This window comes from Cornus florida, unplaced genomic scaffold (genome assembly GCF_030987335.1).
Source record: "Cornus florida cultivar Cherokee Brave unplaced genomic scaffold, ASM3098733v1 CherokeeBrave_3.0.0_Hap2_Chr10, whole genome shotgun sequence".
NCBI classification, from domain to species: Eukaryota; Viridiplantae; Streptophyta; class Magnoliopsida; order Cornales; family Cornaceae; genus Cornus; species Cornus florida.
Window position 1 is genome coordinate 66,427,942 of NW_026775580.1, and position 22,789 is coordinate 66,450,730.

General features: G+C 37.9%; 1 non-coding gene across 1 annotated transcript; it reads left to right on the forward strand.

Moving 5' to 3' along the window:
- The first annotated feature begins 5,712 nt into the window (after positions 1-5,712).
- Positions 5,713-5,814, forward strand: LOC132280580 (small nucleolar RNA R71). Its single transcript, XR_009471609.1, has one exon. It is a non-coding gene; the product is annotated as a small nucleolar RNA R71 (small nucleolar RNA).
- Positions 5,815-22,789: the final 16,975 nt, after the last annotated feature.

Sequence of the window (22,789 nt, forward strand, 5' to 3'; positions counted from 1 at the left end):
AGAGAGAGGTGTAAGAGTGGTCCTGAAAAATTGGGCAACACTCTCTCACTGAAGTCACTGTGGTGTACCTGATGGAGTCAAACATACAAATATGAGATACTAAGAGACATCCATAATCAAAAAGCAATATATAGAGAATATAAAGTGCAGGTACATCAATAAAATAATAAAGCCAACAGACCGGCCACAAAGTATAATACAGTAACAGTGACAGTATAATACAGATCCAGAATAAAAGAAATGAAAGCATAGAACAACTGGAAGTGGAGTCTCAGGAGGCCTGATCGTGAAGATCTGCAGTAGCTGGAGGTGCAGGTGCGGGTGCAGGTGCAGGGAGTCGGCTGGAGAGATTGGCAAAGCAAGCCATGACATCCACCCTGAAAGAGGTGAACTCAGCTCGGTAGGCAGTGATGTCGGCTCGCATGGCTGCTACGTCCTCCTCCAGTGTCTGCAAGCGTGCTCCGAATCCGGGAGTGGGAACTGGAGACTCAGGCAGAGATGCCTCTGAAGAAGACTCCCGAACTCGCTCCTAAGCAGCGGCTCGATCACTGGCATCATCGGTATCAGCATCATCTGCAGCATCGGCATACTCCTCCGCAGGTCACTCCAGGTCAATGTCCATGCGATCGGCAGCCGGACCGACTGGTGCGTCGTCCGCTGCGATATTTGCTGCTGCTGGAGGTGCCGGTTGTGCCTGGGCTACCTCCCCCTCCTCTAGTTCAGCTACTGCCTCTATAACTGGCTCCTGAAGACTCCGAATATGAGCATTGTAGCTCTTCTTCCAGTCGCTCCTCCCATAGAAGCTGGACCGTGCAAGGGGCTCCTCATCTGGGGGCACTCTGTAGAGCTGGTCAAGAAGGATCTGCGTGATGAGGTATCCGAAGGGCAGGACCTTGGACCGCTTAGGGTCCTCCCTGGAAATGAAAGAATCATACAGTAACCTCATCACGTTCTAGATGAGGACTGGGATAGATACCCAGCAGCCCGTGTAAAAAGCGTAAAGAGTTGTCAAGTAGTCATGACGCCTCTGGATTTTGTGGCCCGCCATGTAAATGTTCTGGAAGAGAACTGTGTCGATGAACCAGAGGTCGTCAGGCAAGAAGGTCTTGATGGCGAATGTCTGACCACCGGCATTATGGCCTGTCAAGGAGACAACCATATCAGAAAATGAAGGCCTATGCAACCTCGGGTATGTCTCTGCAAGCTCAGGTGGACACCCGTATGAGCACCGGCAAGCATGGGCCAGAGTGTCAACTGTGATGACAATCTCGTGGCCGTCCACTGTAGTGATCATCTCCGCGGTAGATCGTGGTAAGGGCCGGAGATGCTGAAAGAATAGCCGCACCAGTCGCGGGTATACAAGGCTGGTGACTGGGGCAAGGATGGCTGAGAGGCCCCGCTGCATGATATCTTGATAGCCAGACCAGGTCAGGATAGACTCGGAGAAGTACTCAGTATCGAAGTACAACTCCTGAGCCACGGTCATGGCTGCATATCTCGGCAGCAACTGGTCACGGCGCTGAGCCGGTAGAGGTGGCTGCGGTGGTGGCATGGCGGCTGCATCTGCCTGATGGCGCGCAGGAGAAGGTGATGGTGTGAAGGCTGGAGGAGCCTGGGATGTAGATGGCACGTGGTCAGCTCCCTCCTCAGCCTCGTGGGATGAGGACTGAGGGGGAGTAGCTTGTGCAGGCTCCTCCTGAGCATGAGATGGCTCTGCAACCATCTCTATCCTGGGCCGTATATGTCTGCGGGATCGCTATGGCCCCGAAGATCGCTTGGCTACTGTCTTGAACCGTGGAGGCATGATCTGTAAAAAGACAAGAAAATTTCAATATATAAGTTAGTGCTAGATATATAAGAATTTAAATGCATAATAGAAACATATATGTCAAATAAGATAGACAAAATATGGATGACATGAATCTATGATAATGATGAAATGTGAGTCATGCTAAGCAATGTAGGTATGAAATGCATCCAATGTGGAATATCACAGGCATTGTGCATATAAAGATAGCATAAAGACGACACAAGATGAATGGAGTGTGTATGTGTGATCTTTGAAAGTTCGATCGATCGAACTTTAAGTTTGATCGATCACCGAAAATTTTCAATCGATCGAAGTGAAAAATGTTCAAAAGTTGGATCGATCGAAGTGAATTGGATCAATCCAACACTTGGATCGATCGAAGCATGAAAGTGCACAAGATTGGATCGATCGAAGGTAGTGAAATGAAGTTCACTACTTCAATCGATCGAAGCACAAGTTCGATCGATCGAACTGTGCGAATGCCGAATTTGAAAAGTCACAGATCTGTGAGATCTAAAGTACGGGGCCCACACAAACGTGTTTGTGGGCCCATCTACACACCATTCATACAATCAACAACACCCAAACACTCCCCAACTTCAAATCAAATCAAAAATCCCCATTTTGGTTCGGCCGAATGCATATATATATGTATATCATGTAACAGGAAATTCAAGCTTCAATAATGGACGATTTACACATTTATAACATGATTCAACATAGAAAATCAAGACACCTTAAAATCAAGAGATGGGATCGTGGCTTACCTCCAAATGGTGAGAGAAATTAAGCTGGAGAGAGAGATGTGAAATCTAAGTGAAAATAGAGAATCAATGGTTGCTACGGCATTTTAAAATCCTCAAATAGTTCGATCGATCGAATCCGAACTTGGATCGATCGAACTATTTGCTCTCCTAACTTTTTTTTTTTTTTTTTAATTTTGAATTTGAATTTTGAATTTTGAAAAATCAAAGGAAATTAAATTAATGAGATGCAATATTTCAATCGATCGAAGAAAGATTTCGATCGATCGAAGAGGATAAAGAATGTACAAGTTTAAGGGCTCAAGAGTTGACACGTGTTGGAACCTTGGATCGATCGAACTTGGAATTCGATTGATCGAACATGAAAATTTTTGAAAAGTCCCGAGAGCATACATTTTTGAAAAATGGATGAGGCCTGAAAATTTTTCTAAGTGTTGGGACTCATGATCGATCGAACCACATGTTGGATCGATCGAAAGGTAGTTAGATCGATCGAAATGGTTTACGATCGATCGAACTTTTGAAAATTTGGAGATCCCGAGAGCATGCATTTTGGAATTTGGATGCAGGTCCAAAATTTTTCTAAGTGTTGGGTGCAAAATGAGAGCTGGATCGATCGAGTCCATAGTTGGATCGATCGAACCAATGTTCGATCGATCGAACCAAAACTTGGATCAATCGAAATTATGCCTAAATGCTCAAAATGACTTGAATGCTCATGCAATCCCTTACACAGTTCCTTCCAATGTATATAAACCACAAAAATAGTATCTAGACTTCGCAAGAATCAAAATGCAAGATAGAAATGAGGGAGGAATAGGGTTTTGACATCCTACGAGTTTCGGTGCTAGTCTTTAACGTCTCTAGCAAGACCTAGGGTTCTTTTAACCCGGATCAAAGATCTTGCAATGCATCCCCTCCTTTTTGGGATGAGAGATGTTTCGAGTCACTCCCAACAAATAGTTCTTGGAAGAACTTGTTGGGGTAAACTCAAAAGACGTCTTGAGTTCCTTGTCAAAAATTTCCTTGGGCTTCCACGCCCTTTCACAACAAGAGTTCGAAATCACTTTTCTTGCATGCAATGCTGAAGATGAAGATGAAGGCTTTGAAACATTGTTCATACACAAAAGCTCATTCCTTTCACAAGCAAGATCATGATATTCCTCTACCACATTAACCTCTTCCTCATATTTGTCAAATGGATTGGGTGTGGGGTTAAAGATGTTCAACTTCACTCTCATGTGCCCAAAAGAAATCTTCATTATCCCCGTCCTATAATTTATGTTGGCATTTGAGGTTGCCAAGAAAGGACGGCCAAGGATAACCGGAATTTGGTTCTTTGGATTGGGCACCGGTTCCGTGTCAATGACGACAAAGTCAACCGGGAAGAAGAACTTATCAATCTTAATCAACACATCCTCAATTATCCCCCTAGGCTTCTTAATGGATTTGTCGGCAAGTTGTAAAACCACCGACGTCGGTTTCAATTCACTTAGGCCCAATTTGACATAAACCGAATAGGGAAGAAGGTTAACACTAGCCCCTAAGTCAAGAAGTGCCCGGTTGATGACATGTTCACCAATGATACAAGATGTTGTAGGTGCACCGGGGTCCTTAAACTTTGGCAAAGTGTTGTGTTGTAGAATGGAACTCACTTGTTCGGTTAAGACCACTTTCTTTGATGTTTGGCTCTTGTTCTTCCGCTTTTGGGTGCATAAGTCCTTCAAGAATTTGGCATAAGCCGGAATTTGCTTAATTGCATCCAAAAGTGGAAGATTGACTTTGACTTGCCTAAACATATCCATTATCTCATTGTTCTTGGTCTTTTGCCTTTCTTTTGAAATGGACCCTTTCAAGGCATCCGGAAATGGAGCTTTTTCAAAAACTCTTTCAGCATTTTCTTTCAAAGAATTCTCAGCATTGGACTTGTTCAATTCATTGGATTTCAAATCACTTTTCAAAGAAGAATCATGAATAACATTTTTCAAAGAACTTTTCTCAAACACATTTTTCAACACTGTTTTCAATGAATCTCTTTGGTAATCATCTTTCAACTCACAATTTGAGGGCTTCTCATTCTCAAGATCATGCACATGCAATGAAGGAGGAATAGTGTGTGGAACGGGACGGGTGACAACTTGAGGTTGTACCGGTTCACTCTCTTTATTAGGCATTCTAACTTGATTGTCTACTACCCTACCACTTCTCAAGGTTGTTACCGCATTGACATGCTCAACATTATGCCCTTCCAATAAGGATTTGGTTTCTACAACACATTGTTGTTTGATTGGGGCATTCATGTGCATCTTTCCCTTCTCTCTAGCATTAAGTGTTTCAGCTATTTGCCCTACTTGGGTTTCTAACTTGGCAATTGATTGAGAATGAGAATGCAACAATTGAGTATTTGCTTCTAGAGTGCCCAAAGCATTTAAAACCTTTTCCTCAAAAGCGGAACCTCTAGAATTTCCTTGAGAATATGATTGGTTAGGAAAATGAGAACTAGCAAATTGATTTCCTTGTGAGTTATATGGTCTTGAACCTTCGGATCCTTGGTTTTGAAGTGGAGGTGGAATGTATTTCCCTTGAAAACCGCCTTGGGAAGAGTTTGAGCCCTCCCCTTGGTTTTTCCAAGAAAAATTAGGATGATTCCTCCAACCGGGATTGTAATGGTTACCATAAGGATTGTTCCCTTGGTTCACAAATGTTGCATTAACTTGCTCAATGGGTTCATTTTGAATTTGTCCATGGGGACAATTAGAAGTAGAATGAAGAACACTAGAACAAGTCATACATGATTCATTTTGAGCTCTAGGAGAATGGTTAGGAAAGGAAGACACTTGATTCGCCAAGTTTTGATTGATCAATTGATCAAACTTTTGAGATAAAGACTTCATCTCGGCGGTTATATCATTTGAGTGGTCAACTTGATACAAGCCAACACTCTTCCTACCTTGAGAATTTCTACCATTCCTAGATGACAATGTTCTATGCAAAGAGTTTTCACTCATGCTCTTATAAAGATGCCACACGTCTTCCTCTTGCCGGTCTATATAAGAACCGCCCATTGAAGCATCAACCATGCCTTTATAATTGTCCGATAAGCTTTCAAAGAAGAATTGGACCAATTGCCATTTAGGCATGTCATGGTGAGGACACTTCCTAAGCAATTCATTGAAGCATTCCCATGCCTCGTGGAAAGTTTCTCCCTCCCCATGTGTGAATTCTCTAATGGCGGTTCTTATAGCATTGGTCTTAGAAACTGGATAGTACTTTTTCAAAAATTCTTGTTGCATTTCTGCCCAAGAAGTTATAGAAAAAGGCCTAAGGTTGTTAAACCAATACTTCGCCTTATCTTTAAGGGTGAATGGAAAAAGTTTCAGCCTTAAAACTTCTTCCGGCATGTCCGTGTATCGAACGGTAGAACAAACTTCAAGAAACTCATCCAAATGCTTGTAAGGTTCTTCACTAGGAAGTCCATGAAAGTTAGGTAGCATTTGGATAGTTTATGCTTTAATCTCATAATGGTGTGCTCTAAATGGTGGCAATTGAATGCATGTGGGTGCATTATACTCATTAGGCACATAGTGATCTCTAAATGTGAGTGGTGGATTAGCAACTTGAGGTGCAACATGGACACCTTGGTTATATTGAGCTTAATTAATGATGGGGGGTTGTGGTGCATACATTGGCCTTGGAATTCCCATTGGAATTTGGCCTTGTTGTTGAGGAGGTTGATGAATGTATGGCCTAGGCATGCCTAATGGAACTTGCATATTATCATTTTGCACATTAAGATGAAGGATGCCTTGTTGGTCTATGTGACCAAGGTCTTCAACATGATCATCATTGAGAGCGTCCATTGGTAGATTGGTTCTATGTGAACTTCCTCTTCCCCTTCGATTCCTAATAGTGGATTCTAAATGCAAATCAAGAGGGACAAGAGTAGGTCTCAATGAACGACGACCATGCATGCACAATGCAACACGAATAAGCAACTTTCTCAACAATGCAATTAAACTTCACAACCACAATTTTCAAATGCAATGTATGTCAAATAAATGCCTCCACGTGGGCCCCTGATTTATCTAATGATGCTATGCAATGCCTCCACGTGGGCCCCCGATTTAACTAAGGAGATTGAGTAAGAAGGTCTCACAATAGTCCTTTAGCACTTCAACTCCAACATTAAAAGTTTAGCTTAGCAATTTTACTTAACAATTTTTCATTTTAAGCATTTTTCCTTTGCTTTGCTTTGCTCCTTAGCTTGGAATTACTTTGCTAGCTCCTTGCTCAATGCACCTAGTCAATGGAGAACAAATTCAATAAGCAATCAAAAATCGAAAATAAAAAAAGAAAGTAAAGACACGATCAAAAGAGTACTAATCCTAATTGAATTTCACAATTCAACGTTGCCAATTTAAAATCCCCGGCAACGGTGCCAAAAACTGACCGGTTTTTGCCTCTTTACAAGGATCGCGATACCAAGTCAAGCTTGAAGAGTTGTGAATTTAGGAGGTGGCCAAGTTTTACATTTATAGAAAGCCACTACTACCTTTCTCTATATAAAATATAGATAGGGCGAGTAGGGATCGTCCCTAGGGATTTGATGGTGTATCGAATTGTGAAACTATGGTAATTAGGGTTAGTAGGTCGAGTGATCACACAATTGATTGGTTGGTTGATTAAGCTAAATTGAATTCAACTAAATAAAATAATATGAAGTAAACAAGAGAGAGAGAGGTCTTGGGGTGTAGAGATCACCACCAAGCAATACTTTTCTATACTACTAACAAGTGATCAATTGAGGGTAATGGATGTGTTGCAATATGATAAGGGTGTGTGTGCATTAGGTTGATTCAATTGGCAAGGATGACAAATCAAGCAAGTATTGTCTAAACATCATGTGAAGAGCACAATATATCTAAACAATAGAGCATATATTGTCTAGACAACATGGGGATAGCACAATAGATCAAAACAAGTCATTAATCCTTCATTAAGCTCACAATCCACATACAACACAATATTAGAGGAATATGCTATTTGGACTCACAAGCATGGAACATCAAATATCAAGAGTAGATTGTCCTCCCATCTAACATTACACTACCACTACACTAAATCTACACTACTAGCATGAAAATAAAGCTATCTAGACTAGGGGAGAGGCACAAACCATCAAGAATAAGTATAAACCATCAAATGAACCAAAATAGCATTCATTAAGCATATCATCTTGATAATCTCTAGATCTATAGCATCAATACACATAGACATGCATCAAAAACACTAAATCTAGAGATAAGCACATGAATATCCTACTCTAGCATACATAGACATATAGATAGAATAGAATAGTCAATTGGAAGCATTAAACCATACAAACCATGAAATAATCAAGATTTATATATACATGAATATCAAGATGTATCATACAACACTAATCCCTCAATAATACACAAGATTAGAGTATAGAAAGCATGCTTGGGGCTAACTCTAGCCCCAAGAGGATGTCTAGCCACTCATGATGATGAAGCTCCAACCCTCAAGGGCTAAATCCATGGTGTAAATCTGCTCCTTGATGATGAAGGTCTCCTCTAAAGGTTGCTCTAGCTTCCTCCCTTCTTCCTCTCCAAGAATAGCCTCCAAGATGATTTTCAATGTGTGACAAGAGACTCCCTCAAAAGGTGTATCATATTCCTTATATAGGTAGGTCAAATACACCCCATGATGAGCTATGGTCGTGCAAGGCATATTCTCCAATGATTGGATGAAGGACGGAATAAATGAGCTGGACTTTAACTTTTTCTCGCTGGAGGAAGTTCGATCGATCGAACCTTAACTTGGATCGATCGAAAATGGGTTCGATCGATCGAACTGCATCTTGGATCGATCGAAGTGGTCTGACTCCTCCGGATAATGACAAGGCTGGGATATTTTCAAGATATTTATGGGGAAAAAGACAAAAGTGGTTAGTAGGCGTACAGCTGTGGATAAGATCAATCATTTGAATAGGACAAAATAGGGTTCGATTGATCGAAGGTGATGTTCGATCGATCGAACTTGGAATTTCAGCAAAGGCCAAGGTTGGATCTATCGAGAAGTACTGTGATCGATCATAGATGTTCGATCGATCGAACTCTAAGTTGGATCGATCGAACTTTTCAGCTGCACAACTTGATTCCTTTTTGCTCCTTTCTTTCTCCACTTTGCTCCCTCCTTTGGTTTATCTCAGGATTGCTTCAATTAAGCTCTTATTTGGCTGAGTTAGCTAAATTTTGGGATTAGTGCCTGAAAATATAAATAACACGTAATAAGTCTAAAACGGCAAAGTAAGATAGATAAAGGTACTAGAATGTTTAAGCTTAACGGGTTTAAATGCGCACTTTTCAGTGCTCATCACCAAGTAATGCCAACTGGTGTGTTGGTCATGTCGATGCACCAAATTGCAATAAAAGTGTGGCCATGTTTAAATTTATAAAGTGCCACTATTACCTCTAACTATTAATATAGCTAGGGTGAGTAGGGATCATCCCAAGGGATTGTGGGCAATGTTAATATGGAAACAAGGTCGGACTAGTAGGTCAAGTGATCAAAAGGTTGTTTGTTTGGTTAATTAAACTACAATGTAAATAAATTCAATTCAAGGCAATTAAAATAAATAAAGGGTAGAGAACAAGAGTGAGAGGTCTTGGAATCTAGAGGTCACCACTAAACATCACCTTTCTAGAAACTCAATGTGTAATGAATGAGGGGAAACATGTGTTGTAATACAAAGAGGTGTGATTGATTGAATCAACAAGCATTGATGTCTAATTAAGTGTACATTGTCTATACAATCTAGTGAATAGCACAATATATCAAACTAAGCCATTATTCCTTCCTTTAAGATCACAACCAAACACTTTAACAAGCTAGAGAATTATACTACTTGCATTCATAAGTATGGAACATCAAACAACAAGCATAAATATTCCACATATCTAAGAAAGTAAAGCAACTACACTACATTTAAGCTAAGGACATGAAAATTAAACTACTTAAACTAAAGTAGAGGCACAATCCATCAAGAAATGAGTATGAACCATCAAACAAATCACAAGAGTATTCTATTTAAGCACTATGCCTTGAAAAACTCTAGATTCATAATATCAATACACATAGACATGCATCAATATCACAAAACCAAGAGATAAACACATGAACATCTATTCTAGCATACATAGACATATGAATAGAATGAAATGATCAATTGGAAGTATTAAACAACACAAATCATTGTAAGAACAAAATCCATATATAAATCAAATGTCAAGACAAGATTACAACATAAATCCCCTCAAAATACAAAACATCAAGGTCTAGAAGGCATGCTTAGGGCTAACTTTAGCCCCAAGAAGATGTTTAGCCACTCATTGATGTAGTCATCCAACCCTCAAGGGACATCTCCATGGTAGGAATGATCTTCTTCTTGATAGAAACCTTATATGAATGGAAGAACTCCCAAATAGTGTATGTCTCTCTAATCTCTAACCTCATCTCCAAGATAGTATATGATATCTATGGTGTTATATGAGATATGATGTAAAAATGGCTCAAAATCCTTATATAGGTAGCTCAAGTGTCATACCCAATGGTCAAGTCTCTTGCACTAGGGTCCCTTCAATGATTTCACCACGAGCCTTCTTTTAATGAGCTGGACTCTATTTTATCTCGGACTTGAGGAGGTTTGACCGATCGAATTCAGATGAGATCGATCGAACTCTGGCCAGATCAATCAATCCTTGGCAGCGCCTTTTTGGAATAAGACAAATCTGAGATATTTTTGAGATATTTTGGGAAAAAAACAAAAGTGGTAGGTGAAGATAAGGTCAAGGAAGTTCGATCAATCTGAATAAAGTTAGATCGATCGAAGATGGAAATTCTTGAGGATAAGGATAAGGGGTTTGATCCATCTTGGTGAGGCTGGATCAATCACTGTGAGATTGATCGAAAATATTTCTGATTGATCGAAGCTTGCTATTTTCCACCACTTTGCTCCATTCTTCCATTTAGCTTGAGATTGCTTCTTGTATGCTCTAATTTGGCTGAATTGACTTATTTTGGGGATAAGCACTTAAAAAGGGCAATAACATGAAATTAATCTAAAATGAGAAAATAAGATAGATAAAGGTCCTAGAATACTCGAGCTTAAGGAGTTTAAATACGCACTTTTCAGCGATCATCACATCCCCAAACTTAAATATTGCTAGTTCCTAGCAATGAACTACAAAATAAAGGAATGAAATGAACATCTATACAACTATGAACTAGAAAGCAATAAATGGAAAACGCCACTTTCGTAGGGAACACGATTGCATTTAGCATATGCAACAAGCCTAAGCCCCTAGGTTACCCTTAGTGGACGAGTGAAGTCTCGTGAGGGTTTTCAGAAATGATACCCACAAATATTAAGCTTATTCTTACAGAAGAGGCACCAATATTGTAAACAAGCATCGGGAGAAAACTACCTCAAGTATGCAATTTTTCAACCATTTCCAAGCAATCTCTCAAAATTTCAACACCAAGCAAGCAAATATGGTCCTCCACACATCAAAAAAATGATCATGCAAATCAAAACAACACTCGAATCTTTTTTGAGTGGACCGGCATCAAATATGTTGCTATTTAAACCAACTAAAAAAATGATCACATCCTTACCCTCAAACTAGCGCACAAATCTAGTACCGATCATCAAGACAAAGAGTAGACCTTTTATTAAAGCTTTATTCATCTAAGTGCACTTATTCTTTTCACTCGATTTTTCAAATTTTTTATTTTTTTTTTAAATCCTAAGGATTAAAGATAAAAGCATGGTGCAATGTGTTGATCTATTAAGCTTTCTAGCGATCCATGAGGTCAAGCGTCAAGTTAATGACTCCCAAACTAGATGGCTTTAGGGCATTAGGTATTCAAACACCCCTAAGGACTTACAAGCTCAAATCAACTAGGCTACAAATCAAAACAACCTCCATCTAATCATTTCACACTTCTCACCTTTTGGGAGAAGTCCTCATTTTTTATTATTTTTGCAACATTTTTTTATTTATTATTTTTTATAATTCAATTATTAACCTAGAGTTTGGGCCCTCCACCTTTCGGCGAGAGAAAGTCAGTGCTTGATGAGGCTAGAATCCCGGCTACTCAATGAAAAGGGTTTGTTATCCACCTTTATCAAGAATGAAAGCTTTCAATGCACTACTAGCCCAATTGGGATATAACCAATTCAATAATCAATAAAGCATGACCCCATAAATGAATGCTAGTGTGCGCCTGTGCTAGTGTAGAATCCTAGAGTGAATCTCAAAACAATAACAAGATCAAAATGATATGGACCATAAGTGCAAGCAAAATATCAATCTTTCGAAAAATTTACTCCTAAATGGCATCCATAAGGTAAACAAGGAGTATTGGACTCTCAAGTCAAACAATTTTTAAATTCTAAGCAATATAATCCTCAAAAGATCAAAATCATAGCTAGTCATGGTCCAATCATAGAAAATCCCTCAAATACACAAGTCATGCTCAAAATTTTGAATTAAAAGCAAACACTGCAAATAATACCCACTACCCCCAAACTTAAACGGCACAGTGTCTTCAATGTGCAAAGAGAACAAATAAAAGAGTATACCAGTGCAGCTTAAGCAAAGGGTGGCCAGGACACAAGTATCCAAAGTTGGTGATATAACCCCCCCAAACTTGGGATTGACTGTGGTCCTGAAAAGATGGCACTGGGATAAAAGCTGATCAGATAACAAAAGGGATAATAACAGTGCACAGTGGACATGCAAGTGTAAATGGGATAATAAATAAACGAAGGAGAGAGAAATAAGGATGGTCCTGAGAAATTTTTAGGCAGGACTCTCTCACTGAAGTCATAGGGATGCACCTGATAATGGAGTCAATTACAGATAAATATATCAATATAAGAACCTAACATCCAAAAATAGCATGCATATGATAAGGAAAATAAAAACAGTATAAGGTACAACACAGGATCTGGGCCAACGACTGGTCACAAAAATAATAGTATCAATGTCAAAGTAACAGTCAAATAACACAGATATATAAAATGATGGAAGAGAGATAGAGATCAAGCAGAGGAGGTCAGTTTAGCGGGGCGTGATTCGCGGATATCTCTGAAAATGCCCTGCAGCGCAGTCAATATGTCTGAGCGGAGAGTAGTCACATCTGCTTGGAGAGAGACAACTGCATCCTCCAATGTCTGGATATGCTCTCCTAGGCTGGGTGTCTGAGCTGGAGCGTCAGGGATAACTGGATCATGAAACTGAGGTACATCCTAACTTGGCTTCTAAGAATGTAATGGTGACCTGCTAGAGAGTGATGTGGTGACTCTATTGGAGGCTCTCGCTCTAAGTCTATATCCATATGCGCGTTCGCAGCCATCAGTGGGTCTACTGGATCATCTGCTGCTACTATTGCCTGCTCTGCCATCTCTGCTAACTCTACCTCTGCAGCCTCCTCAGCTGCTAAGATGGCCTCCTGCTCTAAACTCTTTATAAGAGCATTGTAGCTCTTGTTCCAATCCTTCTTGCCATAGTGGCAAGCCCCTAACTCAGTATGCTCCGCCATATGAAAAGGATAATGCTGGTCTCGAAGGATCTGGGTAATAAGATGTTCAAAAGGAAGGAAAGTGGCTTACCCAGGCTTGGTTATGCTGATGTAGCTCGCATACAATCTCATCATAACACTCCAGTAGAGTGCAGGAACAGAAAACCAAAGGCCTATATAGAAGGCGTAGAGGGCTGCAAGAAAATCTGAACACCTCTGGATCTTATGGCTCGTAATAAATACATTTCAGTATAGAACCGAATCGAAGAACCATAAATTATCGGGCAAATAAGTCCAGGTGGCGAATGACTCACCATTACTATAATGGCCAGTTAGAGCAACGGCCATATCTGCATAAGATGGCCTGCGGAGGATAGGATAATGAAGGCCGGGAGGGCAGACATGTGGGCATCGAGAAGATGTGACCAAAGATTCAACAGTGATACGGATGAAATGGCCATCAATAGTAGTCCGAAACTCCGATAGATTACTCGGGGCCGGCCGGAGGTTCTGGTAAAACAACTAGACTAGCCGCGGGTAAACCGGGTAGGTCACCGGGGCCAGAATAGCTGAGATGCCGCGACGGTCAATATCATCAAAAGCTGCCCTGGTCAGAATCGACCGGGAGAAGAAAGTAATGTCGAAGAAAGACTCATGCGCCACCTGAAGGCATGAATATCTCTTGATAGGTCTATCTCGGACCTGGCCAAGTAGTGCTGGTGGTGATGAAGGAGGTGGTGAATGCTCAGCCGCATCGGCTGATGAAGCAAATGAAGATGCAGAAGCAGAAGAAAAAGAGCGCTCAGACTGAGCTGGAGCTGGCTCCTCATGCTCCTTAGGCTCCTCTACACGCTGTCACACTTGACGTTCATACTGCCAATGAGCAACAGTCTTGAATTGGGTTATGGTCTATAAAAGAAAGAAACACTTGCAACTGGAGTCAGTTAAGGGAATAATATATGAAATATAGAATTGAAAGCACACAAGTAGAAACATGTTTGTCAGGTAAGATATACAACTCAGAATAATCAACATGTATCTATGCAAGTGAAAATACAGCTAGGTATATACATTGAATTTTCAGATAAGTGAAGCATGCTAAACAATATAAGTATGAAATGCATCCAATATGGAAAGCACAAGCATTGGGCATAAATAAACTAGCATGAACACTATGGAGGGTGCAGGGGTATGAATATGCAAAACATTGAATTTCGATCGATCTAGAAAAAAATGAGATCAATCCAAGTTAGATCGATCAGGACATGGTGAGATCGATCTTGTTCTGATCGATCTGAGAATAATGTGATCGATCGAACTCTACAAAAATATAAAAAGTCACAGATTTGTGACGTGGACAACACGGGGACACCCGAGCAAGCTCATGGGTCCCTTTACACCTCAACACGTCAAGATTGGTCACTTAAATTGGCACGTGACCCCTAAGATTGAAATTAGAACAAAATATATACATATATATACATATATATGTACACATGCTTCAAAGATGGCAAAAATGGCAACAAGTAAACATGGAAGGCTTAGATCTAACATGGAAATCATGAAGATTAATAGAGTAATGCTCGGAAATGGAAAATAGGAACCAAAACTTACCTAAAACAAATAGAGAAGTGGAGACCGAGAGAGGAAGGATGAGATCTGAAGTGAGGAAGAGTTTGAATGCTTGTGGAAGGTCACCGGAGACTCGTCAGAGATGGGAGAGATGATGACTAATGGTGGAGAGAGATGGATCATGAAGGAACTCAGATCGATCGAATCCATAAAACGACACAGTATTTTTGAAAATTTTTGAATTTTTGAAAATAAAACAAATTTCAAAATAAAAGTGTTTTTTGGATTTTTTTAATTAAAATAAAAAATATAATTCAAAAAGAAGTCAAAGTCAACAAGAAGCATTCAAATCGATTGAATATAGATCGATCAAAGCTCGATCGATCCAACAGGTGAAAACCTACAGACATGTTCGATCGATACACAGAGAGGGGTTTTTCATAATTTCAAAAAAATTTCTAAGTATGGAATGAAGATCGATTCAAGGGAAAATTGGATCGATCTTGGAATTTCAAATCAATCAAAAATGAAGTTCGCACGATACACAGTGAGCTGAAATATGCAGGAAATTTACACTCGATGGGACAGAGAAATGATTGGATACAGAGATGATGTTCGATCGATCTGGCTTCTTCTCAGATCAATCGAACAGACACTAAATGTCAAATTCAAAACTGAAAGTGCAAGCATTCTCAATCAAAGTCCTTAACAATGTGTATGAACTCAGAACTCAGAACATATCTAGAGGACGTAAGAAATGAAAAGTAAAATATAAATGAGGGAGGAATAGGGTTGTAAACCCTACGAAGCACTTGTGTTTAACGTTTCTAGCAAGACATTGGGCTCTTTTAGCTCGGATCAAAAATCTTGTTGTGCATCCCCTCCTTAACGGGGTAAAAAACACTTTGAATCCCACCCAACAAATTGTTCACTAAAGAACTTGTAGGATTTAAATCAAAGGAGATTAACGGTCCTTTGTCTATGCAATTCTTGGGCTTCCATGCCCTTGAAACACTTGGTTTGCACACATTTTTCTTTGAACTCTTTTTGGTAAGCAAACCATGGGAATGTTCAACATCAAGCAAAGACTCAACCTTATCAAGTTCATTTTCAATACATTGTTCAACAACACAAACCTCTTCACGTTTATCCATTGAATTCGGGGTTGGATTAAAAATGTTCAACTTCACTTTCATGTGGCCAAATGAGATTTTTATTATCCCCATCCTACAATTGATGTTAGCATTTGCGGTTGCCAAGAAAGGATGGCCAAGGATAACGGGAATTTGGCATTTGGAATTTAGAACCGGTTCCGTGTCAATGACAATGAAATCAACAGGGAAGAAGAACTTACCAATCTTAATCAAAACATCCTCAATAATACCCCGGGGCTTTTTGATGGATCGGTCGACAAGTTGTAAAACTACCGATGTCGGTTTCAAGTCTCCTAAGCCCAATTTAACATATACCGAGTATGGAAGAAGGTTAACATTTGCTCCTAAATCTAAAAGAGCCCGATTAATGACATGGTCACCAATGATGCAAGAAGTAGTAAGTGAACCAGGGTCCTTAAATTTTGGGAGAGTGTTGTATTGCAAAATAAAGCTCACTTACTTAGTCAAGACCACTTTATTTGGTGCTTGGCTTTTATTCTTCCTCTTTTGGGGGCAAAGATCTTTCAAGAACTTGGCATAAACCAGAATTTGTTTGATTGCATCCAAAAGCGGAAGATTGATCTTCACTTGCTTAAACACTTCAATTATTTTATTCACTTTGGTCTTTTGTTTTTCAAGAGAAATAGACCCTTTTAAGGCATCCGGAAATGGAGCATTTGGCTTAAAAACTTTTTCAAAATCTTTCCTTGAATCACTTTCAACACAAGAAATTTTCAAATCATTGTCCAAATCATTTTTCAAATCATTTTTTACCACTTTCTCAACAAGATGATCATGCACATGCAATGACTGAGGAATAGAATGTGAAACGGGACGGGTGTCAAATTTTGGTTGCACTGGTTCACTCTCTTCATTTGAAACACCAATTCGATTGTTCACAATTTTTCCACTTCTGAAGGTCGTCACCGCATTAACATGTTCAATTGGGTGACCTTCATTGGTTTCTACAACAAATTATTGCTTTGGTGGGGCATTTAGAGGCGTCTTCCCTTTCTCTCTAGCATTTAAAGTATTAGCTATTTGCCCGACTTGGTTTTCTAGTTTAGCAATGGATTGAGAATGGGAATGAAGCAATTGAGTGTTTGCCTCTAGAGTACCCAAAGCGGTCAACACTTTCTCTTTAAAAATGGGACTCTTAAAATTTCCTTGAGAATAAGATGATTGATTAGGAAAATGAGAATTAAAAAATTGGTTTCCATGTAATGATTGAAACGAAGATCTATAACCTTGGGAACCTTGGCTTTGCATTGGAAGTGGAACATACTTTCCTTGAAAACCACCTTAAGGATTGAGCCTTCCCCTTGGTTTTTCCAATAAAGGTTTGGATGGTTCCTCCACCCGGGATTGTAATGTGAGCCATATGGATTTTCCAATAACTTGTTTATGATGCTCATTTTGCGCATGTCCATGGGGACAATTGGAAGTAAAATGTAAAACACTAGAACAAGTCATGCAAGATTCATTAGATGAATGATGAACATGATTAGGAGAGGAAGACATTTGATTTTCCGAATTGTGGTTGACCAAAAATTGATCAAACCTTTAAGTTAAGGATTTCACCTCGGCGGCTACGTCATTTGAATTGTCAACTTGATATAAGCCGACATTCTTCCTTCCACCTAGAATTCTACCATTTTTAGAGGACAAAGATCTATGCATGGAATTTTCACTCATACTTTCATACAATTGCCAAACATCATTTTCATATTTATCAAGATAAGAACCACCTATAGATGCATCTACCATTCCTTTTTTATTATCCGGCAAACTTTCAAAGAAGTATTGCACTAATTGCCACTTAAGAATGTCATGATATGGACACTTCCTAAGCAAATCATTAAATCTTTCCCATGCCTCATGAAACAATTCCCCTTCCCCTTGAGAAAATTCACGAATAGAAGTTCTCATAGCATTAGTCTTTGATACTGGGTAGTACTTTTTCAAGAATTCTTGTTGCATTTCTGCCCTACATTGTGAGTAAAATATCTAAGTTCCTTTTTCAGTCCGTATAAATAAGGTCCAGTTACATTGAATATGTTAGCAAGCAGATTAAATGGATTAGACATAATTAATCTGAATATAAATGCATTTATACAATAAGAAAGGTGAATTATTAATTCTACCATGCATATTTAAAATTAAAATGAGTTTATCAACCACATAGTATAATAAATCTCAATAGAATAAGAGTTCATTATCACTATTGGTGAACAATCACTTTTAATTAATGTGGATCCATTAACTTCGTAGCATAATAAATCACACAATCAATATGGCAATAACTTATTCTGATGGAGGAGTTCATTATTACTATTGTTGAGCTTTATTTGTCATTAGGCGAACACTTCCATTAAAATAATGTGTGGGTCTCTTAACCACTGCATGAAAAATCAGATAACCAATATGCCAATAACTTATTCGGTTGGTGAAGTTCATTATTACTATTGACGGGCAAATTTTATCATTTCCATATATCTTAAGACAATGCCTTGTCTATATATATGAAATAATTCTCGATTATATTTAGCTTTTCTAAAATCATCTAGTGTAGACCACTCCATTGGGGAACTAACACGATTGATATTAGATTGAGTGCATAACGTTATTAATGCTCCAACGAAAATTAAAATATTAAATATCTTGTCATTATAATCTAGACTCTTTAAATCATGCGTGGGGCCTTATTTTTAAAGATTTAATTACAATGAACATTTAATATTTTTATTTTAATGAGATAACCATTTTTGTAATTTTTAGACTTTTCAAATCATGCGTGGGGCCTTATTTTTAAAGATCTAATTACAAAGGCCATGGGGTAATGTATAAAAATTCCCGCTCCCACTCAATTTTTAATCATTTATAATTAGGGTTTTCATTTATTCATATACATGATATAATGCATGCAAAACACCTTGATTTTAATCCAATTAAATTTAGAAAATATTTGGACTTTAAATAATTCACTAATATTTAATTTGAGGCACACCTTTAAAAAAATAAAATAAATTTTCAAAAATAATTTTTCATTTCCCCTTAAGTGCCCTCTAAATAATTAGTAATCAAATCCAATTAATTTTTATAATTTAATTAATATAAATCACGTTATTTAAATAAACATTATGAATCGAATGTATGAATAATAATAATTAATTAACAATTACATATTCCATGCATTGCATATATCACATAAATAAATAAATAAATGAAAGACAGATAAAATAAATAAAATGACCAATAGATTTAGCTTTTAACATTTAAATACTTTAATAATTACACGAGGGTCCTCCATTGGTTTGCAAACACCCGCATGAGGCTTTAACTCACCTGGAGAAGCAAAATAGAGCTTGTGACATGCTTGGAGGGTCCTGCACGCACTGACATGCGCCCGGAGGGTGCTGCAGCGTGTGGCACGTGCCTCCACGTGTTATAACTTATCACGTGCTACCACACAATGGCAGTGGATGATAATGTCTGGCGCGTGAGGATGCTACTCACGTACCAGCTGGCTGATAGGCGCACATCCTACGATGGAGGCATGCTACACTGGATTAATCTTCAGTCGTATCATGATCCAACGGTCGCTAATCCGGGCGCACCAAATGTAGGTGCACCGCGCCGCACCGGATTGGCCGGCCACACTTTAGCGATGTCCTTGCCGCCGGTAGCACTCCGATCGCTAGAAAACCGCCAAAAATTCTAGAAAATTTTTAAAAATTCCCAGAAATCATTATTTGGCCCAAAAAATTTCAGAAAAATTCTAAAAAATTTAAGAAAATCCCTGAAGTCAAATTAAACCCTCTTGGACCTTTTTGAAGTTTCATAACATCTTTTGATGAAGATTACATTATTTTAAATAAATTTTACAATTTGAAATACAATGAAAAAAATAAAATTACATCATAGAACTTTCAAATGGTTAAATCAAAGCCTTAATTATATTCATCCAAAGATAAATTAAATTACATTCAATTAACCTATAAGTTTCATCCATGGCCTAAACATACATCAACATCATCCAATCACAAATATACATACATTATGATCATATATTAATATATACATATGCATATATAAATTTGGATCCATGGATAATGATTTTCTTCAATAAAAAATATGAACTCTATACATGAATTAAATCTAACTCTGATACCACTGTTGGGCAGCTTGGAAGTTTTTAAAACTTTTAGAGGGATTTTAAAATAAAGATCTTGATTCATGCGTAGAGATAAGTTTTATGCATGAAGAATATGATGATCCATTCCATTGAAGGATAGAAAACTTACATTAAAGTTTGAGTAAACCTTAAATCTCTCATCTAAAGTGAATGTTTTCACTTATTGTAGATCCCTTAGTTAGATGCCTCCTTCTTGTATCTCTATCTTCTTGGTAATGATCTTATCTTTAGGAATCACCCATAGGCCTCCATGAATGACTTTGGAGAGCTAAGCCTGGGGGAGCCTCCATCAGATGAGAACAGTAACCCTAAAATTCTACAGAGAGAAAATAATTTCTCGTCTTTTAAAAATTATTGCACAAATGCGTAACCTAAATTATACATGGACCCCATATATATATAGGCAAAACAAAAATAATAATTAAAGATATTATATTTTTCTCAATCTCTAAAAGTAATATGATACCTCAAATCTAATGGGCCTCCAATATCAAGTTGGGCTATAAGTGAGAATCCTTTGGGCTTATTATTTTATTGGCTACAATGAATTAATAATTGGTCCGGTCCATGGATCCAATTCAATAAATTCATAAATTAATTTATACTCTACTAAAAGAAATTAATTGAATTCCAATTAAATAATAAATAACCTCTAAGTCAATGTTGCACTTTGATCATCTATGCATAATTAGTTATCGGATAAATGAAGTCATCAATCCGACTACCAAATTAATATATTTATTTTGGTACCTTTGATTATTTCTTGCTTGATCACAATAAAATATTTGCTTGACAAAAATAATAATTTAAATAAATAAATATATAGAAAATCATTTTGTCTAAAAACACACGAAGGCCTTCGAATTTACTTTGTGATCAACCATAATCAATACAAAATAAATATAAGTAGCAATGATACAAATATTGAAAATATAACCCTCTAACTATTAATTACATAATTATCCAAAGTGTCAGTCTATGGATTCTGAAGATTCCGCCGAACAAATCAAAGTAATTACTAATTAATAAAAAATTTTATACTTTTCTCATGCTTAAGAATCAAATGCCATAACACTGATAAGGAGTAATTACATACGACGGCTCTCGTAATATATCTTAACCTAAAGGGGATCCAGTTCAAGTCTTAGTTAATAATGAGTCCATCCATAATTACCAACTATGAACTATTAATGATTACTATTTATGTTCATGTTTTGATCGCCATCACATACATATATAAATATCTCCTGTAATCAAGTGGACACTATCAATTCTATAATGAATCGAAACATAATATATTTAATTTACCAATTGTATAAAGTATAAATATTTCAGATATGTTAGGAACATATGTCACTTTAATCCAAATAGGATTTTGCTATGCCAAGGCATATAAATCCCAACAGGATTATCCTTGGGATAATTCTAAGATTTCTAGAGTCGCAACTCCAGGTATATATAAACTTTGAAAATAAATAAATAAATAAATTCCTCAACTCATTCTGTAATCTTTTTTCTTATTTCCATATGATACTTAATCATAGGACAAACAAGGCCATAATTTTTACAACAAATGTGACAGCGTTCCTGTAATTTTTAGTAAAATGCTACGATTGGGCTATTTAGTTGGTATAATCTTTCCTCCCTGAAAAAAAAGGTGAGTGGTTCGAGCCCCGTAGTGGCATTTATGGGTGTGTGAGAACTAAGCTTAACAATTAAATGTTATAACTAATTCATGCAAGATGGCATTGGCTAGTTTGGTGTAGAAATTGGATGGCGAGGATACACGAATTGCAGACTACTTTGACATAATTGCAGTAACAAGCACCGGTGGTATTGTGACTAGGGAAAGAGCCATTTAATTTAATTTTTTTTTTTTTTAGTAACGTATCATGTTAATTTACATTTTTTTATATATATACATACAAAATTACACTACCGCCTCCACTAAAATTATTTAAAAAATTACACTATCGCTTTCCCTCACACAATTTTCTAACTCCATCTTTGATTGTGACTGCCATGCTAACCACACCAGATGATGAAAAGAGCTGCCGCCCTAAATTTGCCGCAAAAGACATCAAAGAATTCTGCCTTGAACAATGCCCTAAAATCTTCCCTCAGGAAATGTACTGATGAGCTTAACCCTGAATGTCATGCCAATATGATCACTATATAATTAACATTGTGCTATTATGTTTTGATTTGTAGTGGTCGATTTGCTTGTGATACAAAAGAGATTATTAAGGCCCTATCAAGACAAAAATATGATGGCAAGTATCTCCATAATTTGATATTTTCTCTTTTCAAAATGGAGTGTATAGAGGACCACAAGTCCACAACGGTCTTGTTAACCATTTAAATGTTGGATTTGGGCTGGGTGTTTATGGCTCATGGGCTTGTTGACTGTCAAGCTTTGGTGCACAAAATCACCAAAAGAATTGGTATGTTGACATCAAGGTTCTTATCCTATACAGGTAGAGCAGTGTTGATTAAGTCAGTACTATACTTTATTCAGGCCTATTAGACCCAAGAATTCATTCTCCCATTGAAAGTCATTGATAAAATTAACCAGATTATCAGAAGTTTCTACTGGTCTGGTGTGGAGCTTAGAAAGGGTGGAGCCAAGGTTACATGAACAGCCATTTGTAGACCAAAGGCCAACAGAGGATTAGGTTTTCCT